General features: G+C 40.3%; 1 protein-coding gene across 5 annotated transcripts in view; it reads right to left on the bottom strand.

Annotated features, from left to right (window-relative positions):
• Positions 1-26,711, bottom strand: part of SCHIP1 (schwannomin interacting protein 1) — a 652,642-nt gene that overhangs the window by 167,856 nt on the left and 458,075 nt on the right. The gene's annotated exons all lie outside the window — the stretch shown is intronic.

The following is a 26,711-nucleotide window of genomic DNA, read 5'->3' as shown; positions in this document are numbered from 1 at the left end:
GCTTCTGATAACCCCTTTGGTCTTCGAAGCCCAGCTCTGGGTCCCCTTACTATGGGAAGGGCTTTCCTTTGACCTCTCCCACCCTGTTAGTGGTCTCTATCTTGGAAACTACTCGGTATTACTTCGTAACTGCAGGCCTGGAGTCAGAAAGACCCGAGTTCAAATCCAGCCTCAGACACTTACTAGCTGGGTGACCCTGGGCAAATCACTTAACCCTGTTTGCCTCAGTTTCCTCATCTGGAAAATGAGCTGGAGTATCACTCCATTTCATAACTTTGCCAAAATTTGCCCAACTGGGGTCATGAAGAATCGGACACAGTTTAACAGAAAGTCCCGTAGAGACTTGGATAGAATGGTTTTTTGTTTGTTTGGTTTTTTTGTGAGGCATTGGGGTTAAGTTACTTGTCCAGAGTCTCACAGCTAGTGAGTATTATATGTCTGAGGCTGCGTTTGAACTCGGGTCTTCCTGACTCCAGGGCCGGTGCTCTATCCACGGCGCCACCTAGCTGCCTCCTTGGATAGAGTGCTTGACCAGGTATCAAGAAGATGTGGGTCCCCAGTCTTGTCTTTGGCACTGCCAATTTTATGCCCGTGGATGGGAGTGCTGAGTTTTGCCCCTGAGTTTGGAATCATAGAACCTGAGGTCTGTCTAATCCAGTTCTACCACTTAACTTGGGCAGGTTACTTAATTTCTCTTGGGATTCAGTTTCTTCATCTGCGAAATGTGGGAACCGGATGAGATGATCTGAGATCCCTCGAGCTCTTAGCAGGCCTTAAATAGAAACCAGCTGATTGATAGAGCTCTACAGTCATCCTCTCTGAGCTAGTTTTCTGATCTGTGAAAAAAGGATATCTCCAGCCCTCACTTCACGGGATTGCTGCAAGGCTCGAGTGAACTCTTGTTTGTAAAGTACTTTGCAAAGTTAAAAAAAAAAAAACAACAATCACCCTATAGATATGTTATTACTATTGATGTAGCATTCCCCAATGGAACATAAGCTCTTTGAGAATATTCCCTGTCACTAGAACAAACGCAGTACTTGGAAATAGTAGCCTCTTAACAAATACTTGTTGAATGAATGAATAAATGAGACCCCTTCCAGTTTTGTTTTCAGGTTTATTTTATTCAGGCCAAAGATTTAAGGCTAAGGATATTTTCAGGGAAGAGGTCACCAGAATCTAACTTGTGGAAATAGACAATACTCTTAGCCTAGGCAGTACCCTCAGTCTGCAACTGGCAGATAAGTGATTTGGAAAACTACCACTTAACTTGTAAAGATGCTAGTGAAAAGAGTTTTGCCATAGTGCTAAATTGAGAGCAGATGATTCTTCCCAACGTGTTGGATCCAGTCTGGCTCAGCTAAACCAATTCTCCTTTAGAGTGCCAAAGTCATCTTTGAAAGAGTAGGAATGAGGAAATATTTGGAATTCTTTAAAGGGGAGGGGTTACTGCATTTACATTTTTTGCTAGAGGAGCCATTGTTTTTAAAGATTTCTGGGAAGTGAGAGGTCTTTCCTTCCTTGGGTAAACCTCTGCTGGGGAAGATAGGATTAACTATTAACTTTTCCTAATACCTGGGTCTTGTAAAATAGCTTGCCTAAGTGGTCTGGGCCTCACTCTTTAAAAACAGAATAACTCATTATTACTTTAATACGGGTCTTTTACGGTGGTTTCCATAAAATGGTTTGGCCCACGATCTTAAGGGGTCTTGATTTTGCTGAATTGTTGAGCCTGGTGTCAACTGGCTGCTGGCTGATCCTACCACAGCCATGACTGAGTTTAACATCCTGATTAAAACGTAGAGCTAGCGGAGTCACGTGTCATCAGTCATCACATAAAATAACTGTCTTTCAGATGCCAAGCCCAGCACTGCCACTCTTTGGGCTCAAAAAGTCCTGCAGGCACAACTCGGGTAGATAAACAAAGCCAGATTAAGTTCAGAGAAAGTACTTTCTGCCCATTTTCACCCCTGGGCCTTTCTTCTCTTTTCTACCCCACCCCAATGAAATCCAATCACCCTCAAGCAGGTTATCTGCCTCCGGCAGAAGGAGGCTTCCAGGTGTGGTGGACAGAATCAACTGGACTATCCTTAATCTACTTCTTGGCCTTAGCCACAGCTAGTCAGCTTCCTCATCTGTAAAATGGGGATAACACCACCAGTAGTACTGTCTTCACAGATTAATGGGTGTAAATTCCTTGTAAAACATGAAGAATCTTTAGTTTCCTTCAAGTCAGCTCAAGTACCTCCTCCTGTATGATGCCTGAGGATCCCCAGAGATGCTAGTGCCTCGTCCTGTCCTTTCCCAAATTACCTTGTATTGATTTGGGCTATTTGTTGTTCAGCCATTTTTCAGTCATGTCTGACTCTTTATGGTCCCATTTGGGTCACCTATCCTTGAACATGGTGTCTCCTTGGATGGAATGAAAGCTCTTTGAGGGCAGGGCCTTTTACTTCTGCCTTTGTATCTTCAAGGCTTAGTCTAATGTCTGGTACATAGTACTTAACAAATATTTGCAGTTGGTAATAGCCCTTTGAGGGTTATGGAAATGTGACGATTACTGCCATTGTATTTCCTCCCTCTGCTCCCCATAGGTAGGGTTAACAAAATAAAAATTTAAAACGGAACAAAACCCCAACCACTCAGCTTTTGCATCATCATAAGGGCCACCTCCTACAACCTTTCCTTATTTCCTAATATGTTGGTGTCCTCCCTAAAAATACAGTATGTAGATATTTACCATTTACTTTGTCGTGCACATGTTTTCCTTCCTTGACAGAATGTAAGCTCCTTAAGGGCAGGGATTGTTTTGTTTTTTCATGCTTTGACAGCACCTGGCACTGGCCAGAACTGCAAGTGCTTGCTCAATGGAATGGAATAAAATATTGGTCAGGCCATTTCCATACCGAGCTGCTTGATGTCTTTACCCACGTGGTAAACAGTCAGCTAATAAGGCAACTAATCTAAGGGTAGCACATTTAGGAAAGTAACTCTGCTGGGGAGTTGGGTGGGGAAAGGTCATGTATAAGATGCTGCCAAATCAAATAGGGACAGTCTTTGAATTATCAGTACTGTTGAATTATTTCAGAGGGCTCAGACATCCTAGATTGGCTGTACTTGTCCCCAGTTTTACCCTCTTCTCCCAGGGGGCCTGCTGGCCCACTTTCCCTTCCAGATCCAGTGTCTTGCCAGCAATCAACTTACCTTGGCACTACAAGCTCGGTCCCTCCCAGATGTGAAAGGGATTGAAGAAAGGAGAAAGACACAGGGAGAGAAGGGGAGAGGAGAGGAGAGGAGGGGAGAAAAGAGGAGGCGAGGGGAGAGAGAGGGGGGGAGGGGAGGAGAAGACAGGGGAAGGGAGGAGAGAGGAGAGAGAGGGGGGAGGGGAGAGACAGGGAAGGGAGGGGAGAGGGAGAGAGACAAAGAGAGACAGAGAGAGACACATGGAGAGGAGAGGGGGAGAGAGAGAGAGAGAGAGAGATGGAGGAGTCCAATGGGAGGCAGAACTTACATGTTTACACTCATGGTTTCTTTTTCTTCTACTTTTTTACCTTGGTGATATTGGGTCCTTTATTTGTTGCCTGAGCCTCTAGAGGGAAGAATTAAGTAAGAGTGATTTAACATACTTAGGTTAGGCTCTAACCTGGTGCATTGTGCTTGGCACCTAGTGGGTGTTTAAGAATGCTTGTTGACTGACTAAACATCGTGGTAGAGAGGCTAAATTTAGAGAGTCTTTTACAAGGATGGATTCCCAGAAATCCACCTTTTGAAAACATACAAGGAATCTTGGTCTAGTGAAGTTAAGATCTGCTGGGCATCATATAAGCAGTGAGCAGCAAAGCCTGCTTTTGATCCAGAGTCCTTTGACCAAATCTGGTGCCCTTTTCAGGGGACTGTCCTGTTTCTGTTAACTAGTGCAAACTAATCCTAAATCTGCAGGCCCCCAAGATGACAGGTAAACATATCAGAAAGGGCCCCTTACTCCAACCCCCATCCAAAGAAATTCTCAGGCCTCAGGCTATGCACTGAGGCATATTTTATTTTTGCAGAAAAAAAAAGAAGAGAGCTGATGAGAGCAGTCTCTCTCTCTCTCTCTGGTGCACGTGTGTGTGCGCGCGCGCGCGCACGCGCACGCACACACATACACACACTTCACCTCCTTTACCAATTTAAGTGAAGTACCACCCCCCAAATTAATAGTTTAACTGTGCAAGCAAGTAGGGGCACTGGGTCCCTCAGTGTCCTTCCTAACCAGCCACAACTTGGTATAAGGAAGGCGGGGCTGAAATGCAGTGGGGACTTAGACCCCAGTCCTGGCTTTGTCACCAAAGAGCTTTGAGACTTTCTTTTCTAGACTCAGGTCAAATCTCATCTTTAGCAGGGGGCCTGTTCCTCCCGGGCACTGTGAGTGCCTTTGTGCCCCAACCTCTGAGATGATTCCAGGTATATTAGCTGTAGGTAAGAAGCTGTTTGATTGTAGTCTCCTCCATTAGAATCTAACCTCCAGGCAGGCAGGGGCTGCTTTTGCCTTTCTTTGTGTCCCTGGCCAGAGTAAGCCCTTAGAGCTGGAAGGGACCTTAGAGATCATCAGCTCCAACCACCTCATTTGACAGATAAAGACACTGAGGCAAAGAAAGGTTGAGTGACTTCTCCAGGGTGATGTAGCTAGTAAGTGTGATGGGCTTCCATTTCCTCATTTGTAAATTGAGGGGACTGGTGCCCATTGACTGGGGGATGGTTAAACAAATTGTGGAATATAAACATAATGAATATTATAGGCTTTTGTGGGAAACAGAGACCAAGAGAGATTCTATGAAACATGGGGAAATTAATACAAACTGAGGCAAAGAGAAGGAAAGCAGAAATTAAAAAAAAAGTATATACGATGGCTACAATAATACATAGAAAAAGGCCACTGAGACAAAAGGCCCAGCTGGATAATTGTAATACTGACCTTGGTCCTAAGGAGGGTTAAAGAGACACAGCTTCTCTTTTCCTTGAAGATATGGAAGAGTAGGGGACCTGTGGGTGCTGAATATTGCATATTCTGGTACTGCTTGGTTTTGCTTAAGGACTTTCATTTGTCAGAAGGACCACTGGATTGAGATGAGTTAGAATTGGGCATAGCTGGAAAGGACTGGTCTAGGCAAAAATCATGATCATTAATTTTTTTGTTTTTTGGAGGGGTCTAGACCAGTGATTTAGCAGTTTAAATCAGTTTGCATTAAAGAAACTTCTTCAGCCAAAACTTAAGAGCAATCTTAAAGCTTCCCTGAGGGACACTTAGAAGTTAAATGACTTTCCAGGGTCATACAGTCAGTATGTACTTAACTTTAAGTAACCCCTGAATAAATGAAACATTAAAAACTTGAGTCATCACAGAATTGAGAGACGGACTGTTTTGCTTTAATAGGGAACTAACTTAGAAGGGCAGCTAAGTGCACAGTGGGTAAAGAGCCAGGCCTAGGGTCAGGAAGACTTGGGTTCAAATCCAACCTCAAACACTTAATAGCTGGATACCCCTGGACATGGTACTTAACCCTGTTTTCCTCAGTTTCTTTATCTGTAAAATGAGCTGGAGAAGGAAATGGCAAACCATTCCAGAATCTTTGCCAAGAAAACCCCAAATGGGGTCATCAAGAGTCAGACATGACTGAAACAACTGAACAACAACTGACTTAGAGACAGGAAACCAAGCAAACATTTCTCTAGATGGATCAGTGTTAAAAATCGGGGTTCCATCGGAATCAGTCCTAGATGTGACTTTCCTCAAGAAAAACATTATGGCATACTCATGAAATCATCAAAGATAATTAAAAGTAATGAAACTCAATGCTGGTAGGGTTGGGAAGAAACAGGTACACTCATTCACAGCTGGGAAAACCAAAAACATGTAGAATACTTTTGGAAAGTATTCTGGCATTACATAGCAAAAGTTACCAAAATAATCACACCTGTGAACCTAATATTTCCATAGTTGGGAATATCCTCAGGTAGTATAATCAAGGACAAAAAGTGCTCTATTTTCAGAGATTTTCATAGCAGTATTGTAATTACAGAAAAAACTGGAAGCAAAGGAATCATCCAATTAGGATTTCAATACATTGTGGTACTATAAGGTAGTGGAATACTAGCAGGCAATTAAGACCAACAGGTATGAAAAATATGGAAAAATCTAGAAAGACCTTAATGAAATAATGCAGAGTGCAAAAGTGGCAGCAGAAGAATGGTGTGTTGGGAAAGGGAAAGTGAATGACAACGTATGGACAAAGAATGCCGAGGAAAACAGAAAACTGGTTATAGTTTGTGTGTTGAAATTAATTCATTTAGCTGTAGATAGCCATCAAGCAAGTTTGATTAGTTGTACAACCAAAAGAATGGGAGTAGAACTAGGCACTGACATATATAGACATGCTAGAAAGAATTCGACTCTTTACTTTGGAAGAGTGAAAGTGCTTTAAACAGAGGCTCTGAGTTTCTAGATTCCAGGGACTGGTAGACACTGGGACTATAAACTTTGACTAAGGGATTCTGAAGAGATAGATCTATAATAATACTGTGTGTGTGGGAGAGGTATGCATTCATTGGGGGAACTCAGTCACCCCTACCTGCCACTTCATGTTTAAATCATGAAATGAAGTTATAGATAGGCAGCTAGATGGTATAATAGATAGATAGATAGATAGATAGATAGATAGATAGATAGATAGATAGATAGATAGATAGACAGTTGGACCTTGGCTCAGGAATATTTCAGTTCAAATCCTACTGTAGACATTTACTAGCTGTGTGATCCTGGGCAAGTAATTTAACCTGCCTTAGTCTCAGCTTTGCGATGTATAAAATGAGGATAGTTCTAGTACTTATCTCTTAGAGTTATTGAGAATAAAATGAGACAAAGGAGATAGAGAAATTCTCAAAGGAAGAAATCCAAATTATCAACAGTCATATAAATGTTTACTAATTAGAGAAATGTAAATTAAGGCAACTCTGAGGTTCTCTTTCATACCTATCAAAAAGAAGGAAAATGGACATATGGCTACAGGGAGTGGGCTGGGAGTGGGGGAAGGCAATTTAATACATTTTTGGTCAAGCTGTGAATTGGTTAAGCCATTCTGGAAAGCAATTTGGAACTATGTACCAAAACCCTCTAAACTGGACATATCTTTTGATGTAGTGATACCATTATCAGGCCCATCGAAGAAAGAGCAAAAAGGGCTATATAAACACAAATATTTACATCAGCTCTCTTTGTGGTGACAAAGAACCAGAAACTAAGGGAGCTCTTTCAACTGGGGAATGGCTGAACAAATTATGGTATACAAATAAAATGGAATACTCTTGTGCCAGAAGAAATGATGAAAGGGAGAGTTTCAGAGAAACTTGCAATGACTTGTATGAGCTGATGTAAGAAGAAATGAGAACTAGCAGAGCTATTTATACAGTAAGAACATTGTAAAAACAAACATCTTTGAAAGACTGAAGGATCCCTCTCAATGCGGTGACCAACCAAAGGGGGGATGATAGAGCATGCTACCCACAGAAGAGGTTTTGGATTCAAGATACATAATGAGACATACACTTTTGGACATGGCCAATGCAAGAATTTGTTTTGCTTGACTATGTTTATTTGTAATGATATTTTCTTTTTTCTTTTTTTTTTAAATGGGAGGAGGAAGAATGGGATAGAGAAAATAAATTTTCCATTGAAAAAGTAAAATTAAACCAATGCTCTTTCAACTGAGAAAACACATGTAGCGCTTTGCAAAGCTTAAAGCGCTATGTAATGCTAGCTATTACTATTCCTAAAACAACAATAACAAACAGCATTTTCTAAATCTTAAAGCACTACTTCAATTCTTTTATTTATGAGGCGGGCCAGGTGTCCATCCCCAACTCTCCTACTTCTTATCTCTGTGACCTTGGGCAGGTCACAGCTTCTCTGGGCCTCAGTTTCCTCCCTTGTGACAAATGGTGGGGTTGGATTAAGTAACTGTTAAGGTCTTTTCCATATCTAAATTCTAGGTTTAGACGAAGCCAAGAAAGACAGAGCATCCTTTCCCATTCACTCATTCTCTTTCTTTTCTCCCATTTGTTTTCTTTTCTCTTTTTTCTCTCCCTCTTCACTATCTCGTACCATTATGTCTTGCTCCATAGAGGTTGACCATATGTGATTTTTAAATGCTCTATATCTCCTAATTCTTTCCATTAGAGCAGAAAATCAGGAACTCACACTAATATTAAAACCATTTACAGGTTAAGTAATTTTTTAAATAGGAAAAAAGTCCTGCCAGTTCTAAATCATGATAGCTCACTGTGATGTTAATGTCTTCGAAGCTCCTTCACTCACTGTGACTCTGAGAGGTGATCAATACCATGGCAGCACTGAATGTTCCCTCAGGTACTAGATGAGTGTCTTACAAATGCTGATAAGTGTTCAATTGACCACCTGGCCAAGAATTGTTAAATCCTTTTGGGTGCTTTCACTTTGGATAAGACATGTAAGCACTTTGAAAACCTTTAGTGCTTAATAAATATGAGATGCTATAACTATCATTAATTTTGTTATCTCCAGGTTTGGGAAGCATTCCTCATATGGGTCTGGGCAGGAAATGTCAAAATAACTAGAAAAAAGGAAAGATGATATTAACCCATTAAGGATAACAAGAAAATGTCTAAAGAAGAAACATATATTTATGTTTATTATGCAAATTTAGCACCAATACCATGCCCTGAAACAAATGGCCCTTCTAATTATTTCTACACTTAGTGATCTCTTAATCTACACATTAGACACCATGGAAAAAAATCACCTTTGAAAGGCATGGGGGATGGCCCCTGCAAAGGCCCAGAGATGGAAGAGAAAACACCTTATGTGAAGAACACAATAGGTATTTGTAAGTCAAGTTAAGAAACGTTTATAAGTACCTACTAATGACCAGGCATTGTGCTAAACCTGGAACAAGGAGCAATATTCCATTATCTTAACAGAACAAATTAATATCCCAGACTGAGGCAACTGGGTGACCGTCACTAGAGATCTGGACATGAAGTCAAGATGGCCAGGCTTAGCTGTGTGACCCCAGGTAACCATTAGTTACCCTTTCTACCAGCCTCAGTTTCCTCATTTGTAAAATGGGGTGGTAACAGCTGTAGCCCCTACTTTACAAGCTTGTCTCCAGCTCAAATGAGAAGGCAGGTAAAGCACTTTGTAAACCTTAATGGGCTAGATAAAGTGAGTCGGTACAAATTAGTGCTGGGTGCTGGCTGTGGCTTAAGAAAGACTTTTTCCCACCTGCCATTTACAGAGGCACCTTTTAATTGAATGCTTCTCTAAAACCATTAAAAGTATCTCAACCTTCAGTCCCTTTTTGTTCTCTATAAAACCATGGGATTTCACTGTCTTGAAGAAAAAGAAAATTTCCTGAATACAAATAAAAGGCAGATTCCTTGGCAGTTTTCAACATGTGGAATACAGCTCCCAGATGGAAGATGACCACATAAAAGTCTATCAAGGACAAGTGATATTGGAGGGTATCAAAGTTCACATCAGAACGGAGGCCTGTGGTGCGGTGGGAGGCGGGAGACCTGTTCTGATCCAGACTCTGTCACTTACTGGCAGGTCATGAGATTTCTCCATGTGACCTCACTTTCCACATCTGTAAAGTGAAGGGACTGGACTGGGGGATTGGCAGGGTCCCCTCCAGCTCTACAATGATGATCCTCCTACGATCTGGAGAGCACTTGGAGCAATGGGATCAGTTGGGGTCAAGATGTAGTTGGTAGTTAGGTGGCATAGTGTGGATGGAGGGCCTAGCCTGGAGTTAGGAAGACCTGAGTTCAAATCTATCCTCAGCCACTTGTGTGACCCTGGGCAAGTCACTTAACTCTGTTTGCCTCAGTTTCTTCATCTGTAAAATGAGCTGGAGAAGGAAATGGCAAACCGCTCCAGCATCTTGGCCAAGAAAGCCCCAAATGGGGTCGTGAAGAGTCAGACCAGACTGAACAAGGTGTTGGGATCTTTTTTCCGTCAAAGTATTACTTCAAAGTGGTTGGTAGGGTTGTAGGATCGTAGACTTAGAGCCAAAAAGGAACTTTTAAAGTTTCTAGACCAACACAAATGGTGAAGCTGAGGCCCAGAGAGGTTGTGACTTGCCCAAGGTAGTGTCAGAGTGGGATCTGAACCCAGACCCCTGATCTCCAGGGATCAGAGTTAGAGGTGGAAGAGATCTCTGAAGATGAAAGTCATGTTTCCAGACTTGCCCAGATTTTTCTTAGGTTTTTCCTTCCCCTGCCTTGCCCCTCTCCACCACAGACCTGTTGTTCAGTTGTGTCTCACTTTTCCTGACTCCATTGGGGGTTTTCTGGGCAGAGACACTGGTGTGGTTTGCTATTCCTGCTCCAGCTCATTTGACAGATGAGGAGACTAAGGCAAACAGGGTTAAGTGACTTGCCCAGGGTCACACAGCTAGTAAGTGTCTGGGGCCAGATTTGAACTTGGGAAGATGAGTCGTCCTGACCTCAGGCCCAGCACTCTCCACTGTGCCACCTGGCTGCCTTTCCATATCATGGTAATTTTAGAAAACGACAGTCTATGGACAGCTCCCAATTCATTTTCTAAGACTTGATGAAAGATAAAAATCACATAAAAGGACGTTTACAGACACTAGGATAAGGTTTTGGAAGCTCTTAGGAGATCAGGACAGTGCTAAAAGCAACAGGGTCTGAAACCCTAGTGGAAATTCTGGGAAATACCAGATGAAACTCAGAAACTGCTCAAGGACCTTGTTCTGTGGCAAGGCTTAGCATGGTGGCAGTGGGAGCTCACCAGTTTGTCAAGAGAGAAGCACAATCCTCCCAATTAAGGACCAAAGGCATTATGGAAGCTTAGACTGAGAGCTGGCCCCTGACCAGGAAGATCTGGGTCCGAGGCTGACTTCTAAAACATCCTGGCTGTGTGACCCTGGAGAAATCACTCAACGTCTCTGCGCCCGGTCTACCCTTTAAGTCAAGTAAGTAGAGCTTGGGTTTCCTCACTAGTATGTTTATGCTAATACAGTCACAGGTGCAGCCCTTAGCACTAGTATTAATTAGGGACACACTAGTCTAGGCAAGTCTGATTCTCGGGGAAATAAGTGACAGGATGGGAAGAACACTAGGCTAGTCACCACCTAGAGGAGTCCCTTAGTTTCTTTGGATATAACAAGCTTTGTGCTATAGCTAAACTCAGATTCACATTTCTGGCTCGGTCACCTCTGGGACATTATGGAATTTGGTTTACCTCTCTGGGTCTCAGTTTTGTTTTTTTTTTAGGCAATTGGGATTAAGTGACTTGCCCAGGGTCACACAGCTAGTAAGTGTCAAGTGTTTGGTCTGAGGCCAGATTTGAACTCAGGTCCTCCTGACTTCAGGGCCAGTGCTGTATCTACTGTGCCACCTAGCTGCCCCCTCAGTTTTCTTTTTCATAAAATAAGAGAGTTAGATTAGAGCTGCTTATCCTTTTTGTTGTCATGGACCCCTGTGCCAGTCTGGTGAAGGCCACAGACCCCTTCTCAGAATAATGGTTTTAAATCCATAAAATAAAATGCATAGGATTACAGTGGAAATCAATTATATTAAAATTCAACCAATTGATAAACATTTATTAAGTGCCTGCTATGTACCAGGCACTGTGATAAGTGCTGGGGATTCAAAAAGAGGCAAAAAAAGTCCCTGTCCTCAAGAGCTTACGATGTAACGGGAGAAATAACAGGCAAACAAATTTATACAAATTGAGCTACATACAGGATAACAGGAAATAATTAAGAGAAGAAAGGCACTGGAATTAAGAGGAGTTTAAGAAGGCTTCCAGTGGAAGGTGGGATTATAATTGGGACTTAAATTCAGTTATTATATATATCTATATCTATATCTATATCTATATCTATATATATAGATATAGATAGATATATATATATAGATAGATAGATAGATAGATAGATAGATAGATATAGATAGATATAGATGTACATATATAATGTGTGTGTGCTAAATATATATTTATTGAATGAATGATTCAATCAAACTATATTGATACATTTTAAAAAGAGTTTGATACATACACCAGGGATTTAGACACAAAACAAAAAGAAAGCTTTTACTTCTTAAATTAGACCTTCTATGGAAAATTTATGGGAAAATATGAAAAAGAATTAGAGGGCATGAGAAGGGGTTGTGGTTTACATTGGCTGAAGCAATACTAAAGTTCACAAGCCCAGGAGGTGAAGCACTGGTGGTTAGTTCTAGCACTAAGATAACAGCCGTAGCTAACATTCTCTGAGTACTGTCAGGTTTACAAAGTGCTTCTAATAGGTTTTGTCATCTGATCTTCACAACCACTTTGTGAAGGCATTATTGTTATCATCATTTTACAGATGAGGAAACTGAGGCTTAGGAAGAGGTCACGTGACACCTATGAACAGATCATACAATTAGAGCAAAATTGTTATTAGCCTATTTACTGGCTGTGTGACATCAGGCTAGTTACATCCCTTCCCTGGGTCTCATCTGTAAAACAATAGAGATGGAATAGATGATTCCTAAGGCTCCTTTTGACTCCAAAGTCTAAGATTGTAAGTGTAGTAGCATGTAGTGATGGCTACCTGGGTACAATCAAAACGGTGCCAAGGGGTTCATAGAGGGGTGAGCCAGTGCCCTCTATAGTGGAAAGGACCTTAGAGGTGATCAAGTCCAACCCCAGCATTTTATAGATGAGTAAACAGACACCTACAGGAAGGGACCTGCCCAAAGGCACATCTCCGCATGGTCTGTTGGGATTTAGAGGCTGTGAAGGAGGCAGAGCTCCATTCTCTGGGAGCATTAGTGAGATCGGACAGAGCCCTGGTACCAACCGGTCTGGGCTGAGGCAGGATCAAAGCGATATGTCCCCGTGTGGGCCAAGCTAGAGTTCATGAGAGTAGCTGGTTGGCTTTGAGATGCCAGAAAGAACCAATAAAGACAGGAGAACTGGAGAAGTCAAAATGAAGAGCTTGGGGCTATTAAGTTTGATGATTCCTTCCCCGCCCTTCCTTTTCAGTGACATAAACAGATGACAGCGTTGTGATCAAATGGTGACCTAGGTCTGAATCATGGTTCTGATATAGGAAAGAAGTGTGGTGTGATAGAAAATGGGATTTGGAGTCAGGAAGACCTGACACTAACTGTGTGACTCCAGGCAAGTTACTTAGCCTCTCTGAGACTTGTCTGTAAAAGGAGGGGTTGGAACTGATGACCTCTTAAGGTCTAGGCTGGCCCTGTTGAATTAGGAAGCAAATTGTCCCCCACGTCTAGAATGGACTCCCTCCTTAATGCCATCTCTTAGAACACCTAATTTCCTTCACAGCTCAGCTCAAGGGCCACCCACTTCATGAGATCTTTCCTGATGTCCCCGACTCCCCTAGCTGTTAGTGTCGTCCCCTGAAATAGTTATCTTGTATTTATTTTGTGTGTATACACACGTGTATGTGTGCATACAGATACATACATATGTGTGTGTGCATGTGTGTGCCTGTGTTTTCTCCTTGAGATCAGGAGTGTTTCATTTTTATCTTTCTATCTCCAACTCCTAGCAGTGTCCAGCACACAGTAGGTACTTAATAAAGGGTTATTAATTGGTTGATTGATTTCAGGCTTTATAGTTGGGGAAAAAACAAACAGAGAACCCAAGTACTTGACAACGCATGAACTGTCACATCCTTTAAGGGGCAAGGTCAGGATTGGAATTACCATTCAGATGCAAGCTACACAGTGAGTGAAATGAGCTATATTTCTACAAGGGTCAATTTTCCTTAAGTGCTGCTGATTGATAGGATTTTTAATTTTGTTAATCACAAATAAATAACTTGCTTTCCCATTTTATTATACAATATTATGGCTCATTGATGCTTCGGATAACATGCAAATTTGCTGACTCTAACAAATGCCTTTAATAGGAGGACATATGTATGTGTTCAATTAATCTTCTCAATGGCACCCACATTAACATCTTCCCAATTAGCTTTTCAAAACCCAGACATATGTGTAAGCAACAGAGCATGGATGACTGGTGACCTTGCCCCATGGCATTCTGATAACCTTCAGGAGTTGGCATAGAACGAGTGGATGGTTTCTATGTGCCAGCATAAGAATTTAACCTAGCCAAGAACTGAACTTGGAATAGAGGGTTGAACTTGGAAGTGTTGTTTAGTAATGCAGAATGGGCTCCATGGTGTTGGTTTGTTTTTGCTGAAAATTTTAAAAAATTTCTTATTCTTTGTTATAAGGATTGTTCTGTAGGAGGGGGAGAAAGGAGGGACATATTGGGAAATGTTGGCAATATAAAAACAAAAGGAGACTAGGGACTCAGTTTGTGATTACATTGGCATGGAGAACTTCTGTCACCAATTCTGATTAGTTGTCTCCTACAGAGATGCTTAAAGCACTGAGAAGTTAGGTGAGTTGCCCAGAGCCACACAGCTTTTAGAAGTCAGAGACAAGACTTGAACTCAGGTCTTCCTGTCTCAGAGGCTGGCAGCCTGAGCCAAGCTGATACTTTATGTGAGTAGAAGATAATCAACAGTAATTTTTAAAAAGAAAAAAATGGTACTACAAGCAATCTTCCAGACATGTTAAGGGTTACAAAAAAGTCTTACTTTTTGCATTAGAAATAGCAAATAATGGAATGTTTGACTCAATGCTACTCCTTGTCTCTGACCAACATCACTTTCTTTCTACCTCTCCTATCTAAAGAGACACAGGAGAAACTTTACAATTTGGTCTATGGTGGTTTTACTTATCAGTCGTACATTTCTCCATTCTAGGTCCCCTGTGGTGCCTGGCTGTGTCATAAAAGGTTTCCTTGGTTCCTGAAGGCTGATAGAAGCCAGGCTGTGGTGGGGTTTCCCAAGCTAGAAACGGGACAGATCAATGACATTTATATAGCTCCCTTGAGTCTTGCACAGTGCTTTGTGGCTACTAATGGTTATTATTCCAAAATTTTAGATAAAATCCAAGCAGAGAAAGAACAGCAAGGTACCAAGTATTATTCTCTAAGATCAAGTTGGGGTAGGAGACATGCAAAGTCCAACCTCAGAACAGCAATCAACATAATTAATCACATCAAAAACAACAACACTCCAAGTGTTTTAGCCTATGTGAAGTAAATATTATAGGTATTGTTATCTCTGTTTGCATGTTCATGCCTTTTGCCTCTGAGAATCAGAAGTCTCCTTCAGAATTCACCTCAAGCACAACCCTCTACACAAGTCCTTTCCCAATTCCTTCATTTGATAGTAGCCTTCCTTCAAAATCCTCTTGTAGTATTATATATTTTGTATTTGTTTTTCATAGACTAATATATGTACTCAGGAAGACCTGGGGTTCAAGTCGCACATCTGAAACATCAAGCAGGTTAGTAAACTAGGCCAACATCCAAAATCCTAAGTTTTAGAGAAGATGGTGATCTGTATTGGTAGCAGGAGTTTCCTTATACAGATGTAATGTACTGTACCTACTGTAATGTGGGTCTATTGCTGAGTTGTCTTCTCAGAATTCTAAGGGAAACAGTTACGGAAGTTTCTATCTGACTCAGTTCTGAGACAGTTCCTGTGGCACTTCTGAATGTGACAACCTGTAGTCAGTCAGGCAGATATGAACACCAGAAATGTTGTAACATTATTTGGGGACTAATATAATTTATCTGATTACAGACAGAAGATCAGAATTTGACTACAGTCATATGCTAAGGTGGGGTCACCAGCAGAGAAGATCCAGAGTCCGAACCCAAAAAGACAAAGGATGAAAGATTTTAGATTTTAGATAGATTTTAGAACTGCATCAGCTAAGTTTGAAAGTGGAAGAGATGGATTCTACAGCTGCTGCAGAGAAGCTTGTTGAGGTGAGGCAGATAAATAGTTTGGAAACAGAATCATTGAAACAACTCAGTAGATCATTAGTGTGGCAGAGTGAGATGTTTGTCTCAGCTTAGCCATGGAAGCATCTATTCAACACAGAAGGTACATTCATCAAGGGAATTTATGGCCGGTTTCTGAGACAGAAAGAGGATTACTGAAGTTTTCAGTTTTAGAGATTGTTATGTTACCCTGAACACATAGGGTCTCATTACTCATGTGCCTCCTTGAAAGGTTTCTGTGTGTGCCCAGTCTCCCTCAAATTGCTGGGAATATGTAACCTGTTCATGTGTGGATTGCGGTGCACATGCTTTAATATTAAGTACCTGTGATATTATTAATGTTTCTTTTGCCTTACTGTTAATTAAATGGATATGTGTAAGATCTAAATGTATCATTAAAAAACACTTTGGAATTTTCTAGAGGTGACCCTATTTATTCCTCCTATTCAACTTGGGCTGAACTTGCTGTCTCTTTGCTACATCTAAACTACCTATGTCTACGTGCCATCTAAAGTTACTGTCTTCCTGCTTTCCTACATATGCCTATTTATGTACATTTCTCTGCTCTATGAGAATGTAAGTTTCTTTAAAAAATAATAGCAAAATTCATCTGGAGATACAAAAGGTGAAGAATCTCAAAGGGAGATAATAATAATAATAATAATAATAACAACAACAATAAGAAGAAGAAGAGGAAGAGGAAGAAGAAGAAGAAGAAGAAGAAGAAGAAGAAGAAGAAGAAGAAGAAGAAGAAGAAGAAGAAGAAGAAGAAGAAAAGAGTCAACAAAGGAGGCCCAGTAATACTAGGTCTCAGATTATGCTAAAAAGTAGTAATCATCAAAATCATTTGATATTCATTAACAAATAGGGAAGTCGGTCAGTGGGACCTTTCAGATCCACAACGTATGGAAACAAATGAACACACTGGTATAGTGTCCAATAAACCCAAAGACCATGTACTGGAGTAAGAACTTAGTATTGAATAAAAACTGCTGAGAAAACTGGAAGGTGCATTGAAATTAGGTGTAGACTAACATTTCAGACTCCAGACCAAGTTAAACTCAAAATGGACACATAGCTTAGATATAAAAGGTGACATCATGACCAAATTAGAAGAGCAAGGAATAAATTACCACTCAGATCTATGGATAGGGATGCGTTTATGGGCAAAAGATAGAGTAAATCATAGAGAAAACAAACAATTTTGATGATATAAAATTAGTTTCTGCACAAATAAAACCAATGTGTTTAAAATTAGAAGGGAAACAGGTAATTGAGGTAAAAAGTCTTTGTAGAGGGTTTCTTTAATAAAACTCTCATATCCCCAAGATATATGAGGAACTGATTCAAATTTGTAAGAAAAGGGGCAGCTAGGTGGTGCAGTCCATAGAGCACCAGCCCTGAAGTCAGGAGGCCTTAGTTCAAATCCAGCCTCAGACCAAACACTTGACACTTACTAGCTGTGTGACCCTGGGCAAGTCACTTAACCTCAATTGCCTAAAAAGAAAAGCAACAACCAAAAAAAATTGTAAGAATAAATGCTGTTTCCCAATAGACAAATGGTCAAAGGATATGAAAAAAAAGTTTTCAAAGAAAAATAATCCAAAACCTTATTAAAAAATAAAAACCGTATTAAAAATGCTCCAAACTAATAATTTGAGAAATTCACATTAAAGCAACTGAGTTTCTACCTTGTACCTATTCTATTGGTAAATATGAGAAATAAGGAATATGAGAAATGTTGGAGGGGCTTTGGGAAAACAAGTGCAGTATTCCAGTCTTAGTAGAGCTATGAATTAGTTCAGCCATTCTGGAAAGCAATTTGAAACTGCTCAGGAAGTTACCAATCTATGTATACCCTTTATTTTTTAAAAAAGAAATTAAATTTATTTTTGTCATATTTTAAATTTCAAGATATCTCCTTCTCTTCCTCCCCACCACACACTAGAGAAGGCCACCATTTGACACACATGTACACACATACATATAAACATATACACATGTGCATATATGTATGTATGCATGTGTGTACATACATATGTAAAGCCACACTATGCATACTTCTATTTATTAGTTCTTTCTCTGGAGGTAGATAGCACCTTCCTTCATAGATCCTTCACAGTTGATTTGAATATTTATAATACTCAGAATAGCTTAGTTGTTCAGTTATTCTTTGAACAATTGCTGTACCTGTCTCCATCATTCTCTTGGTTCTGCTCACTGTACTCTTCATGATTTCATATAAGTCTTTTATGTTTTTCTAAAATCAACCTGCTCATCACTTCTTACAGCACAGTACTATTCCATCACGACCACACACCACAACTTGTTTAGCCCTTCCCCAATGGATGGGGATCCCTTCAATTTCTGGTTCTTTGCCACCACAAAGACAGCCACTATAAATATTTAGAATGTATAGATTCTTTTCCTTTTTCCCTACTCATTTTGGAAAACAGACCTAATAGTGGTATTGTTGGGTCAAAGAGTATACACAGTTTTGTAACTCTTTGGGCACAATTCCAGACTGCTCTCCAAAATGGTTGGATCAGTTCACAGTCCCACCAACAGTGCATTAGTGTCCTGATTTTTGCATGTCCTGCATATACCCATTTGGCACGTCCACCCAAAGAGATCAAAGGAAAAGGGAAAAGACCCATAGTAGATAAATATATTTTTTGTAGTAGCAAAAAAGGGAGCTATTTTAAAATAAGTTGGATTCATTTGTTAGGGAATGGCTAAATGAATTATGGTATATTAATGTAATGTAGTATTATTTTGAAATAAGAAATGTGCCATTTCCAGGAAAACAGAAGATCTGTGTGAAGTAATAAAGAATTAACTAAGCAGAACCAGGAGACAATTTATACAAAGACAAGAACATTACGACCAAAGACAATTTTGAAAGACTTTGAACTCTGATCAGTGCATTGACAAACCACAATTCCAGAGGACTTAGAAAACAAGCCTCCCAATTCCTGACAAGAAGGTGAGAGATGTAAAATGCAGAAACGACACAAACTTCTAGATGTGGTGACTGAGGGAGACTGCTTCACTTGACTCTGCATATTTGTCAGGATGTTTATCCCTTTGTTGTCATTCTTGTTCAGTTGGGGAGATGTGGGAGGAAGAGAAAAGAAATGCTAGTTAGGTGAAAAATAATTAATTAAAAAAGAAGATAATCTCCTTGAGAGTGGAAGCTGTTTTCCTTTTTCTTTGGCTCTCCAGTACTTAGCACAGTGCCTGGCACATAGTAAGAATGTAAAAGCTTATTGATCGATTGGTCTACTCCTGTCTATTTATTGATAGATGAGTATTAGAGGTTGTCTAAAAATGAAACAGACAAAGTTGGATTTATGAGCAGGAAACAAAGGAAAATTTAACTTGGAAAAAGTACAAATGAATGCATCAGGGAAATCAGCTATGAGTTGATGACTGAATAGGAAGGGGAAACCTGAAAAATAGGCAGGCTGAAAAAGGACTTGAGGGAAAAGGTAGACAGCAAATTAAATGTGCATCAGAAATGTGGTCTGGCCCATTTCAAACGTTTCCATTAATGTGCTGTGGCTCAGCAAAATAGCTCAGTTGCAGAGAGAGTTGTTGCGTGGGCAGTGGCAAAGGCCAATGGCTGACCTGAGCCTGCCCAACCCTTACCTGGGTCCCTTCTTCCTCTTGTGGCAGCAAAGTTGTGGAGACAGATGGCAAAGAGTTCAAGTAAGTGGGGACAAAAATAAGCAGAGGAAGGGATTGATTGGTTAAGGACGATGAAAGGGAGCCAGACTCAGAGAGGCTGGCTGGACAAGATTCAGAAAGAAACCAGCTATTTGAAGAATGTAAACGGTGAGGCAAGATAAGAGATGAGAAGTCATAGGGTGGAACTGAGCCAAGAGGGAAGCTAGGCTGACTGACTAGCAGGCCCAGAAAACTCCCTGACAGCACGCGAGGTGTGTAGGATGGCATTCGAAATCAGCATCATATTCTAGTTTAAAACAGGACCCCTCCTAAACGGACCGGATTACATCAGAATCTTGGATAATCCTCCAAGGACTCAGACAATATTTAGAGATTTCAAAGTGAATTGGAGAGAGTGCATTCGCTGCAGGATTGGTCTCACGCTGGCTGAGCCGTGCACTGGCTGGGACTTTCTCTCTAATGTAGCATAAAGGTAAGGTCAAGCACTCCCCAATCCCACCAGATTTTTTTAATAACCGCTCAGCAAAGTCTTCACCAGTGATTACAACTCTCATACAGGGAGCACAGGGAGTGATGGCCTTAGGGCCATATTTTCAATTTTCATTTAAATCCTTATTTGGATTTTTTGGAAAGCCCTGAACTAATTGTCTCCTCGGGACCCTAGACCTGACAGTCCAAAAGCTAATTTGTGTGGATGTTCCTAATATCACATTTCTAAACCAGACTTGAAAAAAGTAATTAAAATGATCAAAGGAATGAAATAGCATCGGTGTATGCATAAACTAGCAAGATTAGGACTTTTTCATCTGGAAAAGGGCAAGGCTGTGAGGGAACATGATTGACAAATCATTCCAGGTAGGCATGAACATGTTTGCTAAGTCCCATAACCAATGGTTAGGGTTAGGTTGTATCATTCCTACCTTGAGCTGCCCGCCCTTAGTACAATCACAGAAGACAAGCCCTAAGGAGGTAAGAATTAGAGCAGGTGGTACAGACGTTGGAGGCAAGCCTAGCATTGATTATTGGGATGGGAATGGAGGTAGAATGTTGTTCATTTTGTTACCCTCTGATTGATCACCCACGCCTCTTGGTCTTACAGCCCCCACTTTGGAGACTTCTTTATTAGAGCTAATAATATGGCTCTATCTTGGATTGAAATAAGTTAGTTATTACAGTAAACATTAAAAGGACAATGTTATACAATTGTTGGAAAGAAGATGGGCCAGTTCTGTGGCGAGAGCAATGTCTACTGGGAGTTGTTAGCCCTTGTGTTCCATTGGTTTCCATGACATATCATGAAAATTAAAAGGCCCTAAGCATATTGGATGGACCTTCTGTGATGGTTTTGTGGAAAGATATAGACAAGAAATACCAGGACTAGAAAGCACAGCTAGGCTCTAACTCGCATTATTGAAGGGAGTGTCCATGGTAATGAAACCACATATCCCCCTTTATTGAGTGCCTACTATGCATTAGGCACTATGCTAAATGCTAGGGTTACAAAGAAAGGTTAATGACTCTCTCTGCCCTCAAGGAGTTCATAGTCTAGTGGGGAGACAATATTAAAATAACTAGGTAAAAACAAGATAAATACAGGATAAATTAGAGATAATTAACAAAAGGAAGTCACTAGCATGGACCCACTTTGAGGATCTCAAGAACTCCACTACAGAAAGGTTCTAGTGAATTGGAATAGTAAAAAGTATTGAATGAATAGAGGTTATTGTACTAAAAGGCTATAAATATGCTGTTTATGTGGATTAAGTACTCCCTGCTCAACATGACCTACCAGGAAATAGAAGACATTTTGGCAGAAATTAGTTTCTCTAAAAAAAAAAGCAATTAATTAATTAATTAATTTTGATTTATCAACAATCACTTCCACATGCTTTTGAGTTTAAAATTTTTCTCCCCCTTCCTCCCCACCACCCTCCCCAAGACAGCGCACAATCTTATATGGGCTATACATTTATATTCATATTAAACATATATTAGTGAAGTTGTAAGTAAAAATTAAAACCAATAGGAGGAACCATTTGAAAGAGGAAATACAACTCAACAGAAGAGAAAAAAAATGATAGTGATTCAACTTCCATAGTTTTTTGTTTGGATATGGATAGCATTTTCCATTACAAGACCTCTGGGGATGTCTTAGATCCTTGAATTGCTGAGAAAGGTTAAGTTTATCAATATTAGTCATTGCACAACATGGCTGTTATTGTGTACAATGTTCTCTTGGTTCTGCTCACTTCACTCAGCATCAGACCATACAAGTCAGAAATTAGGTTTAGAGCAGCAGCTTATACCAACTACCACAATAAGAACCAGATAGGTATATGACCTAAATACAATATCTTAAAAAGTAGAAGAGAATGCAATGTTATTCAGTTATGATAGGGTGGGGGAGTGTAATTCTTAAGTAAATAATGGATATGAGGAGATCGATAAAGATGATATAGGTAGTTATGACTGCGTAAAATTAAAAAAATGCTTTTACAGGAAGAAAATTGACACCACTAGAACAAGAACAGAAACAGTGCATTGGGAAAAATCTTTGCAGCCAATATCTCTAATAATGGGCTGATATCTGAAATACCAGATATATGGATATCTTAGAAACTGATATAAATGTATAAGAATAAGAACATTACCCAATTGATGTAAGGATCACAAGAACGTTGATTTAGACCTCTAAGGGACCTTTATTTTACGGATAAAGAAACTGAAGCCCAAAGACGATGACTTCCTCAAGTCAGAGAGGTGACTTGCCAGAAGTCACACAGGTTATTAGTAACAGTGGTGGGAGCCTAGGTCCACTGACTCCAAAGCCAAGGATCATTCCACTCTACCATGCTCTGGTGTCATCAAAGGACATGGATAAGCAGTTTTCAAAAGAAGAGATGTAATCTATCAACAGCCATATGAAAGAATGCTCCAAATCATTAAAAATAAGAAAAATACAAATCAAAATAACAGAGTTTTTACCTCATACCCATAAGATTGGCAAACACGACAAAAGAAGAAAATGGTAGATATTGGAGGAACTTTGGTAAAACAGGCACATTAATGAAATAACTGTTGGTACGGCCATGAATTGGTTCAACCATTCTGGAAAGCAATTCAGAACGACATCCCAAAAGTTCCTAAACTGTATGTACCCTTTGACCCAGTGATACCAATCTTAAGCAAATAGTCCAGGAGACCAAAGGTCAAGGAAGGGCCTCATATATGTGAAAATAGTAACAATAAAACTTCTTAATAGCAAATGACTGGGAGGAAAGTAGGTACCTTTTGATTATGGAATGCCTGAACCAGTTGTGGCAGATGTAAGTGAGTATTTTCTTGTTCCTTAAGAAATGATGAATGGGAAGAATTCAGAGAAACTTGGGAAGATTTGTACGAACTGATGTTGCATATCAAAGGAAGCAGAACTAGAACATTTTACCTATGGACCCCCAAAATGGAAAGGAATAAATTAATATTATTGTACCAAAAAAATGAAGACTGTGAAGAATTCAGAGAAACTTGGGAAGATTTATAGGAATGAATGAACAACAGTATGAAAAACCAAGAAAACAATATGCAAAGACCACAACAATGTAGAAAGACTTCAGAATGCTGATCAATGTAGTGATCAGTTATGACTTCAGACAATTGATGCCCCACCTGGGCAGAGAACAGTGGAGGGGAAAGGAAGGAGCAGACATTCTGAATACAGAAAGAGGCAGACATTTTCAGATATGACCAATGTATTGGTTTCTTTTGCTAAACTGTACTTATTTGTATTGGGGTAGCTGGTGGTGCAATGGATAAAGCAGGTCTGGACTCAGGAAGACCTGAGTCCAAATCTGGCTGCAGACTCTTATTACCTATGTGACCTTAGGTCAGTCACTTAGTCTCTATTTGCTTCTTCCATAAAATGGGGCTAATGATAGCATCTACGTCCCTGGGTTGTTGTGAAGATCAAAAGAGATAATAATTGTAAGGTGTTTAGCACAACGCCTGGTGTGTAGTACGTAATGTATCTATCTTCATCATCATCATTGCTGTTAGTACTATCTGTTACAGGACAGGGCTCTATTGAATTAAAGGTGAGAGTCATTGGAAAGTTACAGTGATGTAAAAGCAGAGCATTAAGAGGAAAAGAATGACACATAAAATAGATTTTAGGTACAATAATTGATCAAAGGCAAGTTATGAAAGTGCAGTTAGAGATGTTCAAGTGACTCAGCCTTTGAGGACATCATGGGGCTTACATGGAAATCAAAAGAAACCACATTTATCTCCCTCTTCTACCACTTACACACTCAATAACCTTTGGCAGCATACCTCCTTCCTCTCTGGGCCATAATTTCCTCATCGATAAAATGAGGGAGGGAGAGAGAAATCCATGGACCCCTTCCCAGATTCATATTTTTTAAACAATTTAATGAAATGCTAAATTCCAGTTAGAGGTTAGCGAGAATAAAGATAGAATTTCCCCCCAACTCAAGTTCATGGATAATGTGAAATCTATCCATGGACCCCTAGGAATCTAGGGAACCCAAGTAAAGAATGCCAGGACTAGATGATCTCTAAGCTTCTTTTCTGTGCTGAACCCTTTGATCCTGTGAGCTGTCTCTAAATGTGCCTTGGTGTCCAAGTTGGAGACCAGTGGCTAGAATGAAGAGACCATTGGGCTGGTCCAGTATGGCATTTCTAGGACTTTTAGGAATTATCAAGTAGCTGTAGGGGAAACTTTTAATGTACTTGATAAATTAAACATAAGGAAGGATCAAAGACTGTGCAGGGAAGGATCAAAGACTGTGCAGAGAAGATGAAGACAATCTTGGAGCTTTTAATTTGATCTGCTGGTGATGTCAGCCCACAGAGACAAGCATCCAGGGCCAGCTGGGAGCTCCCAGAATCAATCTTCTTTACTATTAGCAGCCCTCCGAAATGAGAAAAGATTATAGAAAGGCTAAGGCTAACTGAAGTGTCTCCAAAATCCCAAGGTGTTAGAAGAGCTGAGTGGACACATTGAAGATTCTAGTGATGAGAGGAGAAGCTACACTTTTCGAAAATTATTGGTTGAATATATGGAAATCATAACTCTAAAAGTCCTAGATGGTCTAGGCCAATTTAAGGAGAAATGACATCAATAGCAAAATGGTCAGGGATTAAAAGCTGGCCTTGGAGCCAAACAATCATTCAAAAAACATTTGTTAAGCCCTTATTATTCTAAGAACAACAATAAAAATAATAATAATAGCATTCATGGTACTTTAAAATGTGCAAAGAGCTTTACCAAAATTATCTCATTTTGAACTCATAACAACTCTGGGAGCTAGGATGATGCTGGATAACTAGGATGATGCTAATATTAACATTATTAATAATAACGAACACTTACATAGGGTTATTTTCTCTGGCCATCCTCAGTGCCTGGGATACTCTGTCCTCTGCTCCAATTACTGACCTCCCTGCCTTCCTTTAAGTTCTGACTAAAATTCCACCTTCTACAGGAAGCCTTCCCCAACCCTTCTGAATTACAGAAGTGCCTTTCCTCTCTTAGTTATTTCCTATTTACCTTGTATATTACTTGCTTTGTATATATTTGTTTGCATATTGTCTCCCCCATTAGATTGTAAGCTCCTTGAGGGCAGGGACTGTTTCTTTTTTGCCTCTTTTTGTATCCCCAGCTCTTAGCATACTACCTGGCACATAGTAGGTGCTTAATAAATTTTTATTGAATGAATGAATGAATGAATGAATGCTTATTGTGCCAGGCCCTGTGCTAGGCTCTTTAAAATTATTATCTCATTTGTTTCTCACAACAACCCTAGGAGGTAGGTGCTATTGTTACTCCCATTTTATAGATGAGAAGACTGGGACAGATAGAGGTTAAGTGACTTTGCCCAGGTGTCTGAGGTGAGATTTGAACTCAGGTCTCCCTGACTTCAGGCCCAGCTCTCTACTCACTATGCCACCAGCTGCCAAGTTACTTGGCCTCTTGGTGCCCCCAAATAACTCTCTAAGACCATTGTTATAAAGCCCCTTGACATACCTCACCCTCAGGAAAAGTCCCAAATATGTAGACTTGACTTTGCATCACTAGATACTCCTCATTCTCTTCTTTTCCTACGTCTGTGTTTTCTACGACTCACCTGTTGGGCTCTTTTCTCCTGAGTAGTTTAGAAGGTAGGTTTTTGTTGTATACATGGCAGAGTTCTGCTAGTCATGCTGTCTGCCCTTTGTAATTCTCTTTTCACTTGGTTTTCATGAATACCTTAGAGTAGTGATGTCCATCCCTGCCCAGGTAGCACCAGTGGCGAATTGTTCTTCTTATCAAATGAGATAATATTTGTGAGAGAGCTTAGCATGGTGCCTGTCATGGAGTGGGCTCTATATAAATGCTTTTTTCCTTCCCTTCCCTTATGTGGGTTGCCCCAGTAGTAGGGTAGGTACAGCAGAAAAAGGTGTGTCTGTATGGGGAGGGAGGTACAACCCATGTATATTTTATGATTGGCTTGCCAAGTTGGGGAGTTAAAAAAAACAAGAATGTCCAGGGTATGAATTGGGTTTGGGATGACTTGGAATTTTTTCCATTGGATGCAAAAATTAAGGGGCATTGATATCACCATCCTGAGGCTCGCTTTTCCTCCACCATGACCTGATGCAGTGGCTGACACATTGTGAGCATTTAAATGCTTTTTTATTCACTCACTTTATGGCCTCATTCCAGGGAACTTGTCTGCCTTGTCCTATTCATAACAGTGAAGCCTTGTCCAAGAGCATGCTTGTCCCTGACAGTGACTTCACTTTGGATAATAACCCCCCCCTCCCACTTTGACCCAGGTGCAAAATTTGTTAGTTATGACTCTAGGAACATCCAAGAGATGGTAAGGATGGCACTGTTAAAAATAAGTGGTACCAATGAAAATAGGGAGGTTACACCAGCTGAGATTTTGTGGGCCTAAAGTAGTGTGTAACTTATTTGCACAGCTAAAAGGCCTAATTAAAATGAATAATAAAATGCCTATATTCTCTTCAATAAAGCTAACACTTTCTTGTTACCTATTGGCTCCTTGAGATACTCTCTTAACAAAAGGAA

Source organism: Phascolarctos cinereus, unplaced genomic scaffold (assembly GCF_003287225.1).
Source record: "Phascolarctos cinereus isolate Bilbo 61053 unplaced genomic scaffold, phaCin_HiC Scaffold_7;HRSCAF=346, whole genome shotgun sequence".
NCBI lineage: Eukaryota > Metazoa > Chordata > Mammalia > Diprotodontia > Phascolarctidae > Phascolarctos > Phascolarctos cinereus.
Note: the sequence above shows the minus strand (reverse complement) of the source record. Positions and strands in the feature narration are given on the sequence as shown.